General features: G+C 42.8%; 1 protein-coding gene across 2 annotated transcripts in view; it reads left to right on the top strand.

Moving 5' to 3' along the window:
• The window catches only part of LOC306913112 (cadherin-12-like), a 300,046-nt gene that overhangs the window by 120,773 nt on the left and 159,590 nt on the right, over positions 1 to 19,683 (top strand). Inside the window, exon 1 of one of the 2 annotated variants that reach the window (XM_079489648.1) lies at positions 6,773 to 6,984. The exons of the other annotated variant lie outside the window; for it this stretch is intronic. The gene's annotated coding sequence lies outside the window, so the exon portion shown is untranslated. Of the gene's footprint in view, positions 1 to 6,772; positions 6,985 to 19,683 lie in introns of those variants that run through there. 2 annotated transcript variants of the gene reach the window in all.

Genomic DNA, 19,683 nt, shown 5'->3' with positions numbered 1-19,683 from the left:
AATTGAATTGAATTGAAGTATAATACTTGAATACTTGATGAAGACAATTGAGATACGGACTTACGGAGTCTTCATAAACTGTCCCTAAGAAGTGAAGTATAAGGTTCAGTTATTCAAGATGACATGAAATGAATGTGTCAAAACCCACCATTTGTAAATATAATCAGTACATGGATAGAACTAACTTTTACAACATGATTGATATCGCAGCATGCACTGATGATGACACTGAGATACATTGTGACCCTCAATTGCATGCTCTGACAGAAGCACAGTATCATCAAATACATATGTAACTAGCTTTAATGTGGAAAATGTAAGAAGAAGTAATTAGCTATCACATTGTACTCTGGTGGCCAATTAAAATTTAAACCAAATGTATTTCATTTCAAATTATTGTTGTGCATCACTTTCAAAGTGTAAATACTCCCAGAGCTGATATAGACCATATACTGTATTTTGGGCCACGGGCGTCGCCAATATCCCGATGCCATTCACAGAAACGGAGACATGTTACATTCCTCATTCATACCCAAAGGAAAAAACGTTTTTAAACAGCATATCCAATAGCATTCCCTGTGTAGCAGTAATTTTTCATGGTTGCCACCTCTGCGGTTGAGCCATACCGTCTCAATGCCTATACATTTTAAGTCTTAAACTTTGTGGCCAAGTTCACAGAAGTGGCGTGCCACGGGTGACGTGATGTCAGCCTGTTTAATGCTGCTTCTGTGTTCATTGAGCCTGATTTTCAGTTTATATTTGACCAATATAATGTTTGGTGCATGGGCACAACAGAAGATAAATTACATGCGTCGTGTTGCAGGTTATTAAAGATCGTATTCTATACTCTTTGTCTGTGTGTGAATTATGAAAAATATCCGTTTTAATCATATTGGCACAAGAGGTACATGATCTACATAGTGTGTGCGACCCACTACCGTTATTTTGATATGTTTTGAACGGGTAGCGCACCTACAGTCAGAGCGCGGCGGTCACATGAAGATGAAATCATTTCATAAAGTAACATTTTTATTACTTTGTGTGCATGTGTCTGGTTTGCCTGGTATTGCAGTTATTGTACAGTATGTGCATGTGCTTGTGTGTCCAACCAAAACCACATAGACTATTATTTTTCAACCAGGCATAGATGACAAGAGGATTAAAAAAATGAGTCCTGTAGGGTTATGCACACCATCTGGACAAGGGTTGATCTGGGGAGGGCCAGTGCAGTTGAGCGGTTCAATTTTCTCCATAACAACTAGATTATAATAATAATAATAGTAAACATCATCATCATATAAACAACTAAACAAAGTGTTTTATATAAAACTTGAGAAATCAAATCAAATCAAAACAACAGAATAAAATAGAAATATGACAAAGAAAAGTACAGTATTGGAATACAAATAGTTGGAGAATCAACCAATCAATAACACATTAAAATATAAACTATAGAAAGAAAGTAAGATTTGCGTTTGAACATAGAACTCTCATGTAATTTTGACAGATGGTTTGGTTCATTTGTATGTACGCAGTTCAGCGCTATCTTTCATCCTTAACACTGGTGTCACTGCAGATGAAAATCTATTTCTGAAGGGAGACAAACCGGTATGTTCCCAATGCCCTAAATCGTGAACAAAAACAAACAAAAAAGGACCAGCACTATGGCAAGTCCTCTGATCAAAGAGAATCACATACTGTACTGAGTTACTTTCATTTACAACTGAGATTATTATTCCTCTCTGTTCATTTTATTTTAACTGCATGCTGCCATGTTGAAAGACAATATAGGGGGTTATGACAATGAAAGTAATAAAATACAATTATAGGATATTAAAAGTCACGATTCACACGCTAGGACATGGAAGGAATATTGGGCCTCTGTTATAGCCTGGAAACCAGACAAGTCTGCCAGTGCAAAAATATGAGTCTGAGTCTGTCAATGTCAGGCTACATACATAGATAGATAGATAGATAGATAGATAGATAGATAGATACTTTATTGATCCCGTGTAAAACATACATACAGAATAAAAAGAGCATGATGAACATGTAAAAATACATTACATCAGTAAATACAATGCAGTAGAAAAAGGCAAAAGCTATAAGTTAAAAAAGGCATGAGTTAAAAGTACGACACCAAAAAAAGCAAAGCAAATAAACTGACCAAGCCCCTCCCTCCTCGTCTCCCCCCCACGGCCCCCATTGATTCATTATAATCTAATGGCCCTTGGGATAAAGGAGTTCTTAAGTCTATCTAGTCACACATTAGACACATTAGTCACATATTAGTCACTGTGTCTACTGTCATTAGCAGAACTTAGAAATAAATGTTGCCTGTACTGTACTGTACTGTACTGTACTGTAGTAGTGTATACATGTGGGATTTCAGTGAATATCTGTAGTTACCAAAAACATTCATCTGACAAAATTGTAACTTCTGAGCTATGAATGCACGAAATCTCTGTTTGTCTGTCCGTCCGTGCGTGTGTCTGTAGTTCACAATACATGTCTCGAGAAACGTCCGATCAACTTCAAAATCGACATGGGCATTGCCGACCACCCAAGGGAGTGTCTTGCCCGACATGCCCATACGTAGATATGGAGATGTGGTTGACCACTGAGAGCCCACGGTCCGACCGCTATGTAGACTTTAAAACGTGCCGCGCGCATCGGTGAGAACCTGAGGGAGTGCCTGGCGTCTTTATGTGAAACAATATACTATAGCACTAAATTAGCCAACTGGCATAAAATATGAAATGTTCAAAGATCCATCATGAATAAATGGATGAGAAATACCTTTAAGTGCACTCTGTCTTTAGGATGATGACCTAAAAAGGTGCAATTATTTAGTGGACATTTAGAGGGTGGAAGAATGTGGGTCTGAACAAATTAATGGTCATAATTCAATAGGTATAAATTGCATAGCTTGCCTTAGATCATTCTTAGTAATCTGCAGTGGGAGCCATGTGAACATTTTGATGTAAATAATTGTATGTACTGAAAACACAATTCTTGCAGTACACACTAATGTGTGTGCGTGCGCACGTGTGTGCGCATGTGTGCATTGATTAAAAGTAATATTTCAAAAACATACACACTAAAAATAATAGCCAATATTATGTCCTAAACAAGCCAAGATATTTTATAAAGTTGGAACAGTTTCTTTGGTGAAAATGGTTCAACTTTTGGGAGAGTCTTATCAATGTCACTTTGTTGGGGGGTTGGACAGACACACCCACAATCATTGAACAGAGGCTTCTTGCTGTTTTGTGTTGCAAAAGAAAAAAAACACCTTTCTCCATATTTGCCCCATATACATCTAGGCTACATAAACGTTCAGATTTCAAATATTAAGTACTTACTCCAATGACACAGATGTTATACTCTACCTACCCCACTGAAGTACGCTTATCTTCCGTATTGTTCAATAAAAAGCATTTTAATCTGATGGCTGTTTTCTCGTTTTTATATGTTTTCAATCGGTTGTACTGCACCCTAGTACATTATAACTCTATGAGAAAATGGCCACCTATCAGATTAAAATGCTATTTATTGAACAATACAGAAGATACAGGTTCTTCTGCGGAGTCGTACAGTATTGTAACATGGGGTAAGACCTTTATATTTGAAATCTGAACGTTTACGGGGCACATATGGAGAAGGTGCGCAAAACAGGTTGAAGCTTCAAGCTCATCCATAACGGTCATGTTTCAGGGCTACTGTGGACACAGCCCCATATGGTGCTGATCAGTCCAGCAGTGTACGATTAGCTCAGCACACAGGCCCTCGCAGACAGAGAGTTATATCCAAACGTAGACAAGGTTTCAGCCCAATAAATGACAACCCACACTATCCAAGGTAAACAATTGTTTTCTGCACCCTGTAGCCTATACTCCACCATTGCCTGTCTGGCTGCAGCGGTTAGCGAGATTAGCGCCTCTGGACACACTGCAAGCACGCACGCACGCACGGACGCACGCACGTACACACGCACGCACGCACGCACGCACGCACGCACGCAAACACAGATTTCATGAGTGTTTCACGTTGCTTCAAAATTACGCTTCACTGAGAGAGATTGAATCCTCTGTCAATCCCCAAACCTTCGCATCTCATCCTCATGTCATTAAGAGGGACGTCAGGAAATGAGTAAGGATGTAAGTAAAATAATAAGAATTGGACTGCAGAGTGCAGACTTTGTCTCTCCACCAGGTACTGCCTTCCCCTCGCCTTACAGCTGCAGTGAGCGATTAATCACACCGGTGTTCACTCATCTCATCAGGGCCTGGTGGTTACAGTCCTCAGGGGAACTGTGCAGACGGGGCCAGTGGGCCATTCAGCAGAGTTGAGTCTGTGTGCTTGTTACACCAGGGGTTCCCAACCTTTCTGTTATCACGGACCAGCTGACTGTTCATAAAATGTGCGCGGACCGGCACTGAGCTATTGCAATAGTTGCTATCGTGGCCATTATGAAAATATGCAATTCATATTATGTAAAGTTACTGTATGTAGTATAAATGCTATTGTTTAATAATTGTTGACAGGGGAAACAATAGGGCAGCTTTAAAAACAATCACACAAGCATGCACTTTACATCTTTTCATCAGAGTCTGTCACGGTCTAAAAGAGTAAAACACCCTTACTCAACATGCCCAAAGTAGTCAGTGACAATGGAAGAGAGAGAGAGACTGACACACAGAGTGTGTCACGAGACAGATGCTGCGTTCACATGGGCAGATGCAAAGCTACACAGTGTATTTGCAGCAGACCGGATGCATGCATCTTTGCATCTTCATGTTGCAATGAATGGTAGACTGTAGCTTTGCATCTGCCTGTGTGAAAACATCATAGCCAAGAGTCTGCATAGCCAAATTGTGCCGCTTTGTGTTGACGGAAAGAACAGAGAGGAAGCAAAAACAGAAGGTGAAGGGGTAAAGCTGTGCATTTAGATGCAAAGACATAGACATGGCAATACCAAGAATTTAGGTCATGGTCGGCGACGACTGCCTTTGAAAGAGTCCTTTGAAAGCTTGATGTGTGGATGTCGTTACGCGCCATTCTCTGTGGCGCTCCCCAGTGGGAACAGAGAGGGGGGGGGGGGTGTTCTTTATTAGCTGGTCTCTCTTTGAGGGGTTATTCTGCTGGGGGTATTAGCAGAGGGATGAAACAGCTGATGCACTCCTCCTGCTTTAATATTAAGCTACTGTTGTGCCCCCCCCCCACACACACACACACACACACACACAACCTCCTCTAACCCCCTTGCATTTAATTACTTTTTGCCAATACCACCTTACACGCATGTCACTAAGCATTTAAAACATACAGTGTATGTACACACACACGCACGCACGCATGCATGCACTTACAGTATAGTGCCTTGCGTGCGTGCGTGCGTGCGTGCGTGCCTTCCACCATGAGATGATGGCTTCTATCAGTTTCTGATTTTAACAGGGAATAATCAGAATTGGGGTACCCTTAAAGTTTTCTCACATAGTAATCAGGTTAGGTGTGTGTGCTACTCCTATTCTTTTGGTTGATGATTAGTGTTTTGGTTTTGTTTAGCATTTTGATTTGGCACTCGATCACCAGTCCTTTTCCCTGTTTGTTTTTGTTCAGACACCTCAATTGTAAAGAAAACACAGAATTCACTTCATCCATTCTGTCACTGGATATTAAGTTATTGTCTATGAAATGCATCTGCAAAAGTGCTTTCACTTCTGCATACTGCACACCACATGTGAAAAGTTACTATGGATGTTGTAGAAACGATATTTCCCTATGACCTCTGTGCACTCTGCCAGCTGCAGCCCACGCCATGACTGACACAGCCCTGGGTAGGCCACCCAACCCTGGCGAGGACTTGCACTCTTAGGAGCTCCCCATTGTATTCTGTTTCTGCACTTTGATGTGCCTGGGTTGATAATGTGACCAAAAACAATTATAAATCATTACAAAATAAATAAAAATGTAGGCTACATTAATTAATATGCCTATTTGTGTGTGATTTAAAAAATGACCAAAAGCTACAAAAAAAGTTTGAAATAGAGGGAAATGTCTGGATGTCTGTTTTTGGATTTAATATCATGCCCAACTGAATTTATAATTGAATAATAACCCTATAGGCCTAGCCTAATTTAAATATTTTTCAGAGCTCCAGTCTAACTAATCGAAACACAAATTCAAAGTGGTCCTGTTTCTCCAATTGGAATATGTTCCAATACCCACAGATGTGTCTCTCTGCTCTGTATGGGGGCTGCTGGCTCTATCTTGCATGATGAAGATGCCCCCCCTCCAAGTACCCCTCACCTATGCATGCACCACCAGACACACCACCCCGGGCCCACGCTCACACTGCTTTTGTCCCAATCACGATTCACGACCACTAGCACCCAATATAATCAGTTAATCACATGCTGACAGCCTGACACAACGACCCCCCCCCCCCCCCACACACACACACACACACACACACACACCTCTCTCTCTCTCAGTCTCTCAGTCTCTCAGACTCTCTCTCTCTCGAACTTGAGCTGCTCTCTCTCTGTCGCTCCGCTCGGCATTCCTCTATTATAACCAGGGGATACACACGCGCGCACACACACAGCCCGCACACACACAGCCCCCCATCAGCAGCACGCACACCAGGCACTGTATCAGCCACTCCGTTCCTCCGTGTGGACTTCCCTCGCTCTCTAGTCACCTACTAACTATAGCCGTGCGTGGAGCAGCAGCCAGCAGGACAATGCAAGAAGAAAGCCACCAAAAAGCTAGATAGGGCCATAGGGGTTCGTATAACGAGGACAAAAATAGGGAATTAAAAGGAGTGAGAAGGCTATAAAAGCAGCAGGAAAGAGTCTTTCCTCTACATTATTGACGCGCAGGGGAGAACGACTATAGCTTGGATAGTTCCACTTGTCATTCAATGTTTGGATTACACTGCCTTTGGATGAATCTGCTCTGAAAGTGTCACCGCTAAAGGTAAGCGCGTCTCCCAATTTGATGTTTATAACGTAGAAGCGACTTTTTTCACATTTAGTAGCCTATGTATATTACAAGGCACTGGCAAGGTAGTACTACTTCGACACGCTGAACAAACCGAGTCAGTCAGAGGTTTGTAATTCCGCGCATATCTCTCCCAGAGAACCTCATTCCCATGCAGGCTAGATAACTTGAAGGAAACAGGAAAACAGATACTTGCTGGGGTCCATCTCAATGCAGCAGCCAGGCTTCCCTCTAATAATAGCTGTTAACTGTAATTAAACGGTTGGCTAATCAGCTGTGTGTGTGCCCTTGACGTTTCATTCCAGCTATAGTTTTGATCTGCGGAGGTGTGCTTTTATAGTCCGGGAGTCGTCGGGACCCTGAAGAGTGAAGACTATAAACACGTCTGTGATGATGTCTCTGTAGGCTACGGAAAGTATTTTCCACAGCACCCCTCCTTATTTAAAGATGTAATTGTGTCAATGTATGCATAATTTGTTCGTATTGCCGGTGGACTGACTGCACAGCAGCCTCCAGTCAGTGGGCCATTGACTTATTATCCTATGACCAACCGTGTTGTTTCGCAGTTCGCCCCCATCTGCATAAGCGTTTTCAGCTCTGTACTCGAGAGTCGGAGAGTGTCCAATATGACTGATTAAAACGCCACAGCCTGTGAAGTGGCGTGGGCAACATGTCAAGGAGCTCAGCCTCCGAGTCTGAGAGCTGCTACCCCCCCCCCCCCCCCCCCCCAAAAAAAGACGTGATTTTTAGCAATCTGCTTAATTACTTTCTTCTGGTTATGCAATGATGCAAATATGTAGTTACCGTAATCTGAAACTATAATAGTTTCCACAGATGGCATAAAACAAGTCTACTTTGTGACTGAGCCATTACAAAAAATGTAAAAATCAAGCAAGCAGAAAGACAGCTGAGTTCCAGGCTCCAGCCATAGGAAAACCAAGAAAGAGACAGCTGAGTTCCAGGCTCCAGACATAGGAAAACCTAATTCCATGTATTGTGTACACTGTACAGACAGACTCAGTCAGAGCTTATCATGATTGGTTGAGTGGGCTATGTGGAAATGGTTATTAGAGGAAACAATTTGAGAGGATATTACACAGGCTACAGAGGATCTGAGGATCACAGATGCAACCTTGCCCCTGTTCAACAGTAACAGATGGTCCTTGCCAACGAGGAGATACAAGGACACAAAACTGAAAACGTAGGCTATAACCTCAGAGTTAACGCTGTGCTGAGTGTGCTCCATTTATATGGCAGAGTGTTGCATCGTTGGTCCTCCCCAATGCAAGTTCTGCTGTTACACAGTGAAGTGAGTCAGTGTTTATTCTAAATCTTCATTTTATGAATATTAGCGATGCACAGCAAAATGGTAATATACTAAAGTATTCTCAAATTTGCATTTTGGTCATTATTGGCTGAGGAGCCTCTATTATATAGTTTACGGACCTTAGGAGCTGCTATGCACTGCTGTGCCAATAACACACTCCCCAGACCCAGTGGTGTCGTCGGATCAGTCACCGTGCAGTCAGTCTTTACCCAACTTTCACAGGAGTGACTTATTATTATTATTATTTATTTTTTAACGTTCATCATACATTTCATTGAAAGTCACCCCTACTGCCATTACGTTTAGATTAGATAGCGAAAAGAAAGCCCCGGCCATTCCTCCAGCACACTAATATAAGTCCCCTCAGTACATATACGGTAGTCCTCTTATCAGCATTCAACTGGAAACAGCTGTCTGGGAATAATCAAATTATGTTCCATGGAGTAGACTTTGTGTGTGTGTGTGTGTGTGTGTGTGTGTGTGTGTGTGTGTGTGTGTGTGTGTGTGTGTGTGTGTGTGTGTGTGTGTGTGTGTGTGTGTGTGTGTGTGTGTGTGTGTGTGTGTGTGTGTGTGTGTGTGTGTGTGTGTGTGTGTGTGTGTGTGTGTGTGTGCCGACGCCCTGAATCAACATTCAGTATGCGTGACCGCAAACCACCCTGGTATCATAACTGCATTAGAGGGCGATAAATGAACAGTCATGCAATGTAATCTAAAAAGATGATGACACTGATATCACCACTGCCGCCACATACCAGTCCTGGTCAATTCTTCAGCCGATTTGCAAACTCCATTGAGTGGCTTGTCTAGGTGTGTTTTCTGCCCAGCTTTGTGTGGGTGCAGGCACACTTTCACGCCAAGCGGCGGCACGAAAACGCCTAGTCCATGCGTCTCTTCCGGGTTTTTAAACGGCTGGTGGATGGAAATGACGCTAGTGCTTCAACTTGTAAAGTGGGCAAAGCTTTTCCAGTTTTTTCTGCCCACGCTACAAGTTCAAGCCTCTTGACGCGAAAGTGTGCCTGCACCCTGTGTCTGTGTGTTTGTATACCACGGAATGTGATGATTTGAGGATGGAATGAATGCACTCACATTTTGGCCACTTGTGTATGTATGAACTTTTGTTTTGTTTTGTTTGTGCTATCTGTCAAACCCAGGTAATAAATATAGAACAGTATGACAGGGCTACTATAAAGTAAACACACTTTCCTGGCAGGTTGGCTCTATAATTTGACCCTGGAACATCGCTTGAGGCAAACATACACCAATGGCAGTCCTTCTCAGAGCTGTCAGACATGGCATCTGCAGAGTTATGACAGCCCACATGAAAACCTAATGCAGAGTCAACCTACTCTGTTTGCGCTCCCATGTAATTTTAATGACAAGACTGAGTGCACATGTTCGCTCTCAAAATGAATGAAGAAAAAGAGGACAAGCAGTCCCCACACCCCCCATTTCCTGGTCTTCCACCAGTGTGCTGTTTGGGTTATGGGGGAGTACGAGGGCTGGTATTCGTGGACAGACATAGAGTATGCGTGCGTTATCGTAAGCAGCCATAGACGAGTCATTCGGATATACCACCTATCACTGCGTTGTGCTGAAAGTGTCCATCAAGGGCCCCTGGGCTATAATGGAATCGATACTTGAGATTATTTGGAGTCTCGGGAATGTCTTTAGCTTGGGCTCTTCAATCTCCACCCCTCCACTCCATGGACTCATTCTGACATCGTTCCACTCTAAATTAAGTGTGTGTGTGTGTGTGTGTGTGTGTGTGTGTGTGTGTGTGTGTGTGTGTGTGTGTGTGTGTGTGTGTGTGTGTGTGTGTGTGTGTGTGTGTGTGTGTGTGTGTGTGTGTGTGTGTGTGTGTGTGTGTGTGTGTGTGTGTGTGTGTGTGTGTGTGATCGTGAGTGATGGTGTAATGCAATCATGTAACTGTGTTGGTCTGACTCTACACCTGTCTGGTGTGAACATACATTTGTGCAGCATGGGTGAGTGTGTTATATAGTACTGTATGCAATGCAAGTTGCATAGCCAATTTGTGCGTATGCATGCACATAACTTGTACATCCTGCGTGCATGTCATATAACAGACAAGTGACAAAATCAAATGTATAACATTCATGCATGATAACGGTGGAAAATGGACAACTCAGCTCGCCCTCTACATGGGGGGCTGAGAGCCCGCTACACCGCAGCACACATGCTCTATTGTTTGTAAGTGACATTTTGGATAGTTTACAAAATGGGTGGTTAGATCAGGTTACTGCGTTCAGTGTCGCAGTCGGATATTGTAAAAATCGGATTCCAGGTGGCTTGTTTGTATTCAGACTTCATAAAACAAATCGGATTCGATTTTGGATATGGCACACATCAGATCTGATTTAGACTGGATTTGGATGCCAGTCTAATCAGGGTTCTCCAGCTCCTGCCAGGACCCCTGCAGACATGCCTTCCCAATACCGGGCTCCACTCCCCTGCTCTATCACACAATCAACCCTCCAAGAGTGTCCTAAACATCTCAAATTAAAGTCCTGCGGTGATGGATGATTCTCAGTCTCCAGGAGATATTGCGCCTGCATCCTCCCACCAACTGAACGATGCACATCCCTATCCTCCACTCCCCACTCTGCAATTATTTATATGGATTTGTCTCTATTCGCACGTCAGGCTTTTTGGAAGGTGATGTGTCTTCCTGCTATGTGGTTAAAAACACCTCCTGAGGAAAAACTCTGATGCTAAAGTTTAAAAACAATGAACCCTCTGTATGTATAGCCTATCATATCATCAAGTGGCCTTAAAAGTAATGTAAACTATGGTAATAGAGTAAATAGACATATCGGAAAATGTGAAGCATTATTGTTTATTATATGCCTTGGTATTAGCTCAGACCTGATGAATATCCTGTGAGATCAAAACGTTGTTGTAATAATACAATTCCTTTGCCTGAAACTCAAAAGAGGAATTAGACATTTACCCGGGACACAAACTATAGTGAAAATAGCAGATCTACAAGCTCACAACACAGCACAAAGCCATGTGTTGTGAGCGATCATCGGTTCTTTAGTTGAATATTACTTGTTTTGACCAAAAAAATGCAATCTGATATAATTAATCTGAGATAAATGTATTTTTTCTAAATCTGATCTGCGAAAAGAGCGACTTGTCCCGCCCCCGACGAGGGCCCTGGAAATAATTCCCTGTTCATTTTCCCAATAGACTTTTCAAAAAGTATTTATTTAAAGATGTTTACGCCGCGGACAAAGCCAACTCTTGTTGTGACAAATCATGACGAACACAATGTTTTGGGCAGATCAAATAATTAGTAAGAAGAAAAAAAGGCAGGGTACAGTACAACACTTGTTTTGTTTTTCTTCTTACGAATTATTTGATCGGCCCAAAACATCGTGTTTATTGTCATGATTTGTCACAACAAGAGTTGGTTTTGTCCGTGGTGTAAACGTCTTTAAATAAATACTTTTTGAAACATCTATGGGGAAAATGAATGGGGAACTATTAACTGGGCATTCTGAAAAACTGTACATGTACAATCTAAAATGTATTTGATGCTTACTAATGTACATAGCCAACAGTAATAAAACACCTTTTTTGAAGTAATAAAATGCACACTAAAGGTTCCGAAAAACGCGTCCAGTGTGCAACCACCTTTACTTTACTTACATTGTAATGTACAAACGAATTACAAATAAATAAATACTTGCAACCCTTTGTACGCCTGTGTCCACAACTCAAAAATGTGTGTTAAGCCAAAGAAAAGCTATTTTAGATACACAATAATAAATGTGTTAAATCCCCTTCACACTTAGTGCACCCACAAAGGAAAGGTTTAATAGAACAAACACATTTCATCAAACTGACACGGCATGACTTAGTTTACGTACTTTAATCATATGAATGCATACATAATGTTACCCTATCTTTGCTCATAATTTGAATCTGGGATTTGTCCGTGCTGTTGCGGCCAGTGGTGGAAAGTAAATAAGTGCATTTACTCAAGTACTGTACTACAATTTTGAGGTACTTTTACTTTTGTGGAGTATTACCAATACTTTTACTTCTACTCCACTACGAAAATCTCAGAGGCTACACAATTATTTGAAAACTTAATTCGTATATTTCCATTATTATTACAAAACATACATTAAACACTTCAACCTAGAGGTCTTTGGGTAAGCCCGAGATCCGAAAATACCCGGGATCCGATCCGACCCGGAACAGAGTCTGGTTCCGTCCACAAGAAGTGACTCCCAGGCCGGTTCGGAGCCACTCTGTATGTGCTCGGGTAATCTAAAAGTGATATGACGATTGACTGCCTGTCTGACTTTAATAAGGAAGTAGTGGTGCTACTGCGGTCTCCGAGGCTATGGTGCTACTGACAACAACCTTATATATAACTCTGGTTAGATTATATCATATAATATATATGGTTCAAAACAATCAAGTTGTCATAGCGTGTTGGTATGCCCTGCAAAGCACAATGGAAACGCCAATACTAGAATTTCGCGGGCCTTCCGCCTGCTCATCCTAGCGCCACGTGTCGCAAATGGGAAGAGGGCAATAGCGGGAGGGCGATACTGTTTTTGTTTTTTGTTTACTTGGAAAAGCAAACATGGCAACCCATGATGTTTTCATATAGCCAGTTGGTTTGTTGTACTGTACTCCACTGTACTGTACTGTGCTGTACTTACTGTACCATACTGTATGGTATGGTACCATAATGTACCGTACTGTACCGTATTGTAGCATACTGTCCTATACTGTACTGTAGCCTACTGTGCTGTACTGTACAATACTGTACCGAACCATACCATACTGTGCCATACTGTACTGTGCCATACTGTACTGTTGCAATGCACTCTACACCACTCTTAGCCGCTCATCACTATCCCGACTTCAACTAGTACAAAACTCCGCAGCCAGAATCCTCACAAACACAAACCGCAGAGAGACTCCTAAAGACTAATTTATTCCGTAAATATTTCTCCCATGTACCTGTGACCTGATTAATTTTTATAGCCTTATGTCTTTGTTCTGCCTTGTTTGTTTTTGTTCTGCTCATTTGTCACAACTGTATATGTTCTGTGTGTTCTGTGCTTCTATTGTTTTTACTGTGTCAATTGTTCAGCACCTTGTAGCTTTGCTTCGAAAGGTGCTTTATAAATAAAATGTATTTACTTACTTACTGTAGCGAAGTGTGTGTGTGTGTGTGTGTGTGTGTGTGTGTGTGTGTGTGTGTGTGTGTGTGTGTGTGTGTGTGTGTGTGTGTGTGTGTGTGTGTGTGTGTGTGTGTGTGTGTGTGCAGTGAGAGAGAAGGGGAGGGGGGGTGTAATGGGGAATCTGTGATGTAATTTCCATCACAGCGAAATGTTGCGCAATAACAGCGTGTCTGACAAAAGTAATATTTGTACGATGTAGTGCATATGGATTCAGGTGGTGTGCAGGATGTTTTGTGCATGGAGAGATGTGTGCTAACGGAGTGGTTTGGTAGGAGAAGGCGAACGGATAAACGGCTTGTGTACCCCCTTTCCATTAGGGTAGAAGGATAAACAATAAAAAAATATGGTCTGCTCTGCACTGCTGCAACATATATTAACGGTGTATCAGGGATTATACATTCACACGCTAATGACCAGGGGCGCTGCTAGCAGCACCTTAACCAGCGGGATACCTTTAGTTAAGAAAGAAGTCTTATTTAATAATATACAACTCTTAATAATAACGTCGGCATATTCGGTCATTTCGCATCCTCAGGTTTTGTATGGGTACGGTCCTCATATTTATTATAATTTTAATTCCGGACCTTTACTTACGCAACAGAGTATTTCTACATTGCAGTAAAATACTGTACTTTTTCCACCACTGGTTGGCAGTACAGATGTCCCGATCACGTTTCTTTGCTCCCGATCCGATTCAGAACATTTGATTTTGAGTATCTGCCGATACCCAATCGGATATTTATCAATCCTAGTTCGCAGCCCACGCTTTTCCATTGCCTTGCAATCATATGCTCATATGCACTCATATGCAGTCACTCACAGATAAGTGATTTTTCTTTTTCTTTTCTTTTTATTGATTTATTTATCTTTTGTTTTGCCCTCTGGCAGGATTTGAGGGATGACTGACAAAGCATAATGCCGGTCAGTGTAAACCATTTGGTCTGGTGGGTGTAGAAATCCGAAATGTAATTCATGAATAAAAGAACAATCTTTGGATGTTGAAATTGCCATTCGAATATAGTTTTATTTATTTCTTTGCTCAAAGCAAGGAAAATGCAGGATGTTCTTCCAGGTGCTTCATGCGCTGGTGAGCAACTTTCATTGAAATAAAAATGGGGCTGCCCACTCTCTAGAATAGATATTAACTATAACTATAGTGCCACACACCGGCGGCGTGCCAGCGTGTGTTGACACCCTGCCCGGCATTCCAATATGCCGCGCCATGTGTGTATTTTGTGTGTATTTTCGATTGGTGTTCTTCCGGCAAGTAACGTGTGACAGTGCAACAATTCCAGTTGGTGCTATACGGGCAGCTCGCACATGTCGATACTGCGTCGTTGGCCTCTACTCTTTCTTTTTTTTTTAATGTTTTTTTTGTGGCTTTCGCCTTTATTTTATATTTTTTATGGAGGGACAGACAGTAGGCTGACAGGAAATGGGGAGAGAGATGGGGTGAAGACATGCAGTAAAGGCCATCGGGAGTCGAACCCGCAGCACACTGCCAGACTGGATTACCAGCCAAGGTGCCTGGACCACTGAGCCATGGCCCAGGCCGGCCTCTACTCTTAAGGTCCCCACACACCGAGCGCGTTTTCCGGATTTCTAGCGGCGTTTCTCCATCAGTTTTCCGAAAAACGTGTCCAGTGTGCAACCACCTTTAGTCCGGTTTTTGTTTTGCCCCCCCACCCCCAAACAAGTCTAAATGAGGTCAGTTCAGTCTCTCCCCTTTTTGAATAGGCAGGTGTACTTTTGTTTACTAACAAAAACTAAACTATACTGAAATTCTCTTTTATATTTATTGAATCCTGCAGAGTGGAGGCTTAAAATAGCCCACGCCCTGAAACCCCAATGCATTTGTGCATTTGAATACATGTAGGCCACCCCATTGAGGAAATTCTTCACACATTCCTTGCCAACAGTGGACAGGGATGAGCCGTGGTCATCAATTCACAGGAGGCTTCGCTCAAGCAAAAGGAGAATGGTGAAGACAGCATTCGACTATTTATACACCCAGTCCCAGTACTGTTTGTTGTGTCTTCATGCCCTGAATAGCTTCTCTCCCTGGCCAGCAACATGGATAATGAGGAAGTTAACACTAAATTACTTTTTAGTTGGCACCGTTTTTAATCACCTCCAGAAGATCTATTAGAAAAAAAGTGGGGAAAAAAACATTGACGTGATCATTGTTTAGACTCTATAACCTTAAGCACAACCTCACTGGCTCCCATTGGCAACTTGGGAAAGATTTCCTGTCACCCAGGTGAATGACTATTAGTTTACTGACCCCAGAGGTAGAGGAGAGAGTCTATAATGATTTCTAGAGAGGGTGCTGGGGGCCTTTTCATTTATTGGGCCCTGTGCTGGCAGGGCTGGGCCACTCCTGGAAGAAAGGTATGAGGTAGGAATAGATATGGCATATCCACCATTCTGGAGAATTGATTAAATCTCTCAGATGACTCCAAGGGCATTAACATATAGCCCTTTTAAAATGATAATGGCCTTGGAGGATCAATATAATTATCTCTCCGCCAGGCCGGAGATGGAGATTGTTTTCATCACTGTCTGTGTGAGAGGCTAATATTGCAAACCTCTACTGATCAGCGTCCTTTACATTTTGGCATAACCGTAGGTCATAGTCAACATTTGAAACCATTTTGCATTTTCGTCACAACACACTTTTCTACTACTACTACAGAGTTTCTCCATGGTTTATTACTTGCGCAAGCAGAGCGTGCAAGTACTGTAATCGGCTGCATATGTCGTGGCGTCCCTCGGCCAATCGGAGACCAAGTATGTATGTATGTCTGTGGCGTCAAGTAGGCTATACTACATGTATGTACTGTATGTCGGTGGTGTCAAGTATAGGCCATACATGACCTACTTGTGTGCAATGCGCAAGTTGGCAGCTCGACAGAGTGCATTTCTAATTAGTGTGGGGCAACCATTGTCACACTTTATTATTATTCTTCCGGAGTAACCTACCTAACTTCCGCTGTGATTGGCCGAGCTTTGCATAACGTTTGTAGTAGCTAATTGGCTGTTGTTGGATACGTAACCAATCTCTGTTTTACAATCGTTTATAAAGACATAAATTCCCTTGCGGGTGCAGAAGACCAAACTATTCAAGCGTTATAGACATTTTCAAATTACTTTTCAAGAGAGTCAAGGAGTCAAGGAAAATTGGACAGAGGTTGTATATTAGGTTGTATATTAGTGGGAGGGGCCTATGTAAGCAACTGCGGCAACCAAACTTTGCATTTTTTCAAAATTGCGCCTTTCTAGCTCAACATAGAATAGCATGAATGCAACTCAAGGACGCGCACACGTGCTCGTTATTGAGCAGCGGAGAAAATTATTATTATGAGGATCGGCTTGGCGTTTGATGCCCCCTCGGCATGCTGCCCTACGCACAGGGCACTGCCCTACGCTAGGCATACTGTGCGTATGCCTAGCGGCGGCACTGGGTTCATGAAATAAATATTATCTGTTGTGTTTGTTGCGACCGTATGTTGCTTTTACTATGAAAACCTGCATCTCCCGTCCGTCCGTCTGTTAGTTAGTCGCCCACACCTCCATATATGTTCACGCCTCGTGACATCACGTCTCCATATATGGGCATGCCTCGTGTGACATCACCCCTCCATATATGGTCATGCCTAGTCATGCCATCACGTGACACCATGGTGACCCTTAGATCTCCATATCTGTATATGGAGCCGGCCAGCAACTCTACATCTGACCTCAAACCCTTAGATCTCCATATATGTAGCTGACCTGTTCTGACATTCCTTAGGTTGATCCTTCCCCACCCGTCCTTCCTGTTCTGACATTCCATATGTTGATCTGTCCTCATCACACCCTGTACACTCAAGACACGCTCCATATATGGCCAGTACAGAATTCATTCCATATGTTGATCTAACCCCCCCCATGCCAAAGCGCCAGCACTCGCCCAGCAGTCTGCCGTCACCCAGGCGGATGCGTGCACGCGACCTCTTCACTCCTTATCAGCCAGATTTTAGAACTACAGTATAATGCCAGCCTACCGCCACGTCTCTTCTCACAAAAATACTTCAATGCCAGGGACCCCTGCACAGAATGCAATATTGTTTTTCCAAGGGCGGTTGGGGAAGAGGAGTGCTTGTCTTTGTTTACTTAGCATCCTTAAATCACTTGACGTTTCAGAAGCCAACTCAGATGGTGACAACAACTCATGACAATAAACAAAACAATTTGGGCCGAACAAATAATTAGAAGAAAAAAGGGCAACACTTTTTTGTTTTTTTTCTTCTTTCTAATTATTTGTTCGGTCCCAAAATTGTTTTTGCCATGAGTTGTCACCATCCGAGTTGGCTTTGTCTGAGTCTTAAATGTCTTCTTCTTTATTATTCTTCTAAAATGTATTATTACCTCCGTAAGTGTTACTTCACACCACTGCTCAACACGTACTGCAACGGAGGTAGACAGAGTCAGAGAACACAGTGATATAACATTAATGCCATATCTCAACTGGCACAATTTAACTTACGTCTACAAACACCATTTGTTTGTTAATAACTGGAATCCTCACTCTGAAATTAACTCATTGAGAAAGGTGGCACATGTCTCCGCCAGGCTGGGTTGCCTATCCAGGGACCGCAAACTTTGAAAGGCAGTCATAGATCTGAAAAAGCAGATGTGCAGTGCATCTTGATCACATGACCACAAGAACAATATGTCCAGATTTGTTGTGAGTTTTGCACAAAATGTCTACTAGTTACTGCGAGAGTGAGGTCTAGCCAACACCAACTCGGGATTCCTGGATCGCTGTCCTCCACAGTTTCCTATCTAACATCAGGTTCTTGAGCTCTGCAGTGTTGTTAGCCAAGCTGTCGCAGCGCAACACGTCTACATAGGTGGTACACTTCCTTCCCCTCCTGGCTTTGCCCTGGGTTGGCTCCCATAGAGTAAATTTACTTGCCTCAAGTTCTGGATGCCTAACGCAGTGCCCTGCCAGCCTCATCCTTCTCTCTCTGACCTTGTCTGTGACCCGTGGTAGGTCCCCATTTTGGATGCGAAACTCCATCCAGGGCTTTTTCCTGTTGTACAGTGAGGATCCATGTCTCGGCCCCATACAGCCGTACTGACAGTATAAACAGCCTCTTCTCCCATATCTGATTTCCACACTCTCCTCATCCCATGCAAGGCTTTCCAGGCAAGTGCTCTCCGAACCTTCAGATCCCGTTCAGTTGAGGCAGTCCACGCCCTGAGGTACTTGAAGTCCTCGACTGGCTGCCAGTACCAAAGTCAGGTGACCTCACCAAGACGGACAACTACCGTGGCATCAGTCTAAGCTCACAAGTCGCCAAGACTGCTAACAGGATCATCCTCAACCATCTTAGACCTATCTTAAGCCCCGGAACGAACAACAGTCAGGCAGATACTGGCACTGAGGAGGATATTGGAAGGGGTAAGGGAGCGCAAAAAGATCTACTAGTAGTAGCAAAAAGTGTAATCAAAGAAAACGCAAAATGGTGGAAAATGTAATCTGGCACAAATGACCGGGTTCTGTATGAAGAGTGATGATCCGAGGAAATCATCACTCTTCATAATCATCAACAACACTGCAGTAGACCCTTGGAGGCTGCCAGCCTCCAAGGGTCTACTGCAGTGTTGTTTTTGGCAGCAGATTTCTATTTTAGTTTTAGTCATAGTCTCTTATAGAGAGATGACTTCCGCACACCCGGTAGGTTTGGAGCAGGTGCGATGATGACAAGGCATATACAATGTGAAAGGAGGGACACCCGCACACTGCCACTTGCTGCGTTCAGAGCATTTTATTAAAGCAACGCTTCGGTCTTGCGACCTTCCTCAGGCTTGAGTCATAGTCTCTTGAAACGTTTTAGTTTTAGTCACATTTCAGTCACCCAGAACATTTTAGTGGTGAGGACCCAAATGCAGGACAGCCATATCAAAACCCACGGTTGGGTATTTTAATAAACAGGAGGTGAACAGAACAGAAATCACAAATACAGACTAACTAACTAAAGCAGAGTGACACCAAACAATGAACCGACAAGGACTGACTGGGGAACAAGACTAATATACACATGAGAAACACCTGGGGAAGACAAGAACATA

Source organism: Electrona antarctica (assembly GCF_951216825.1).
Source record: "Electrona antarctica genome assembly, chromosome: 20".
NCBI classification, from domain to species: Eukaryota; Metazoa; Chordata; class Actinopteri; order Myctophiformes; family Myctophidae; genus Electrona; species Electrona antarctica.
The sequence above is the reverse complement of the archived record's forward strand: the minus strand, read 5'-3'. Positions and strand labels throughout refer to the sequence as shown.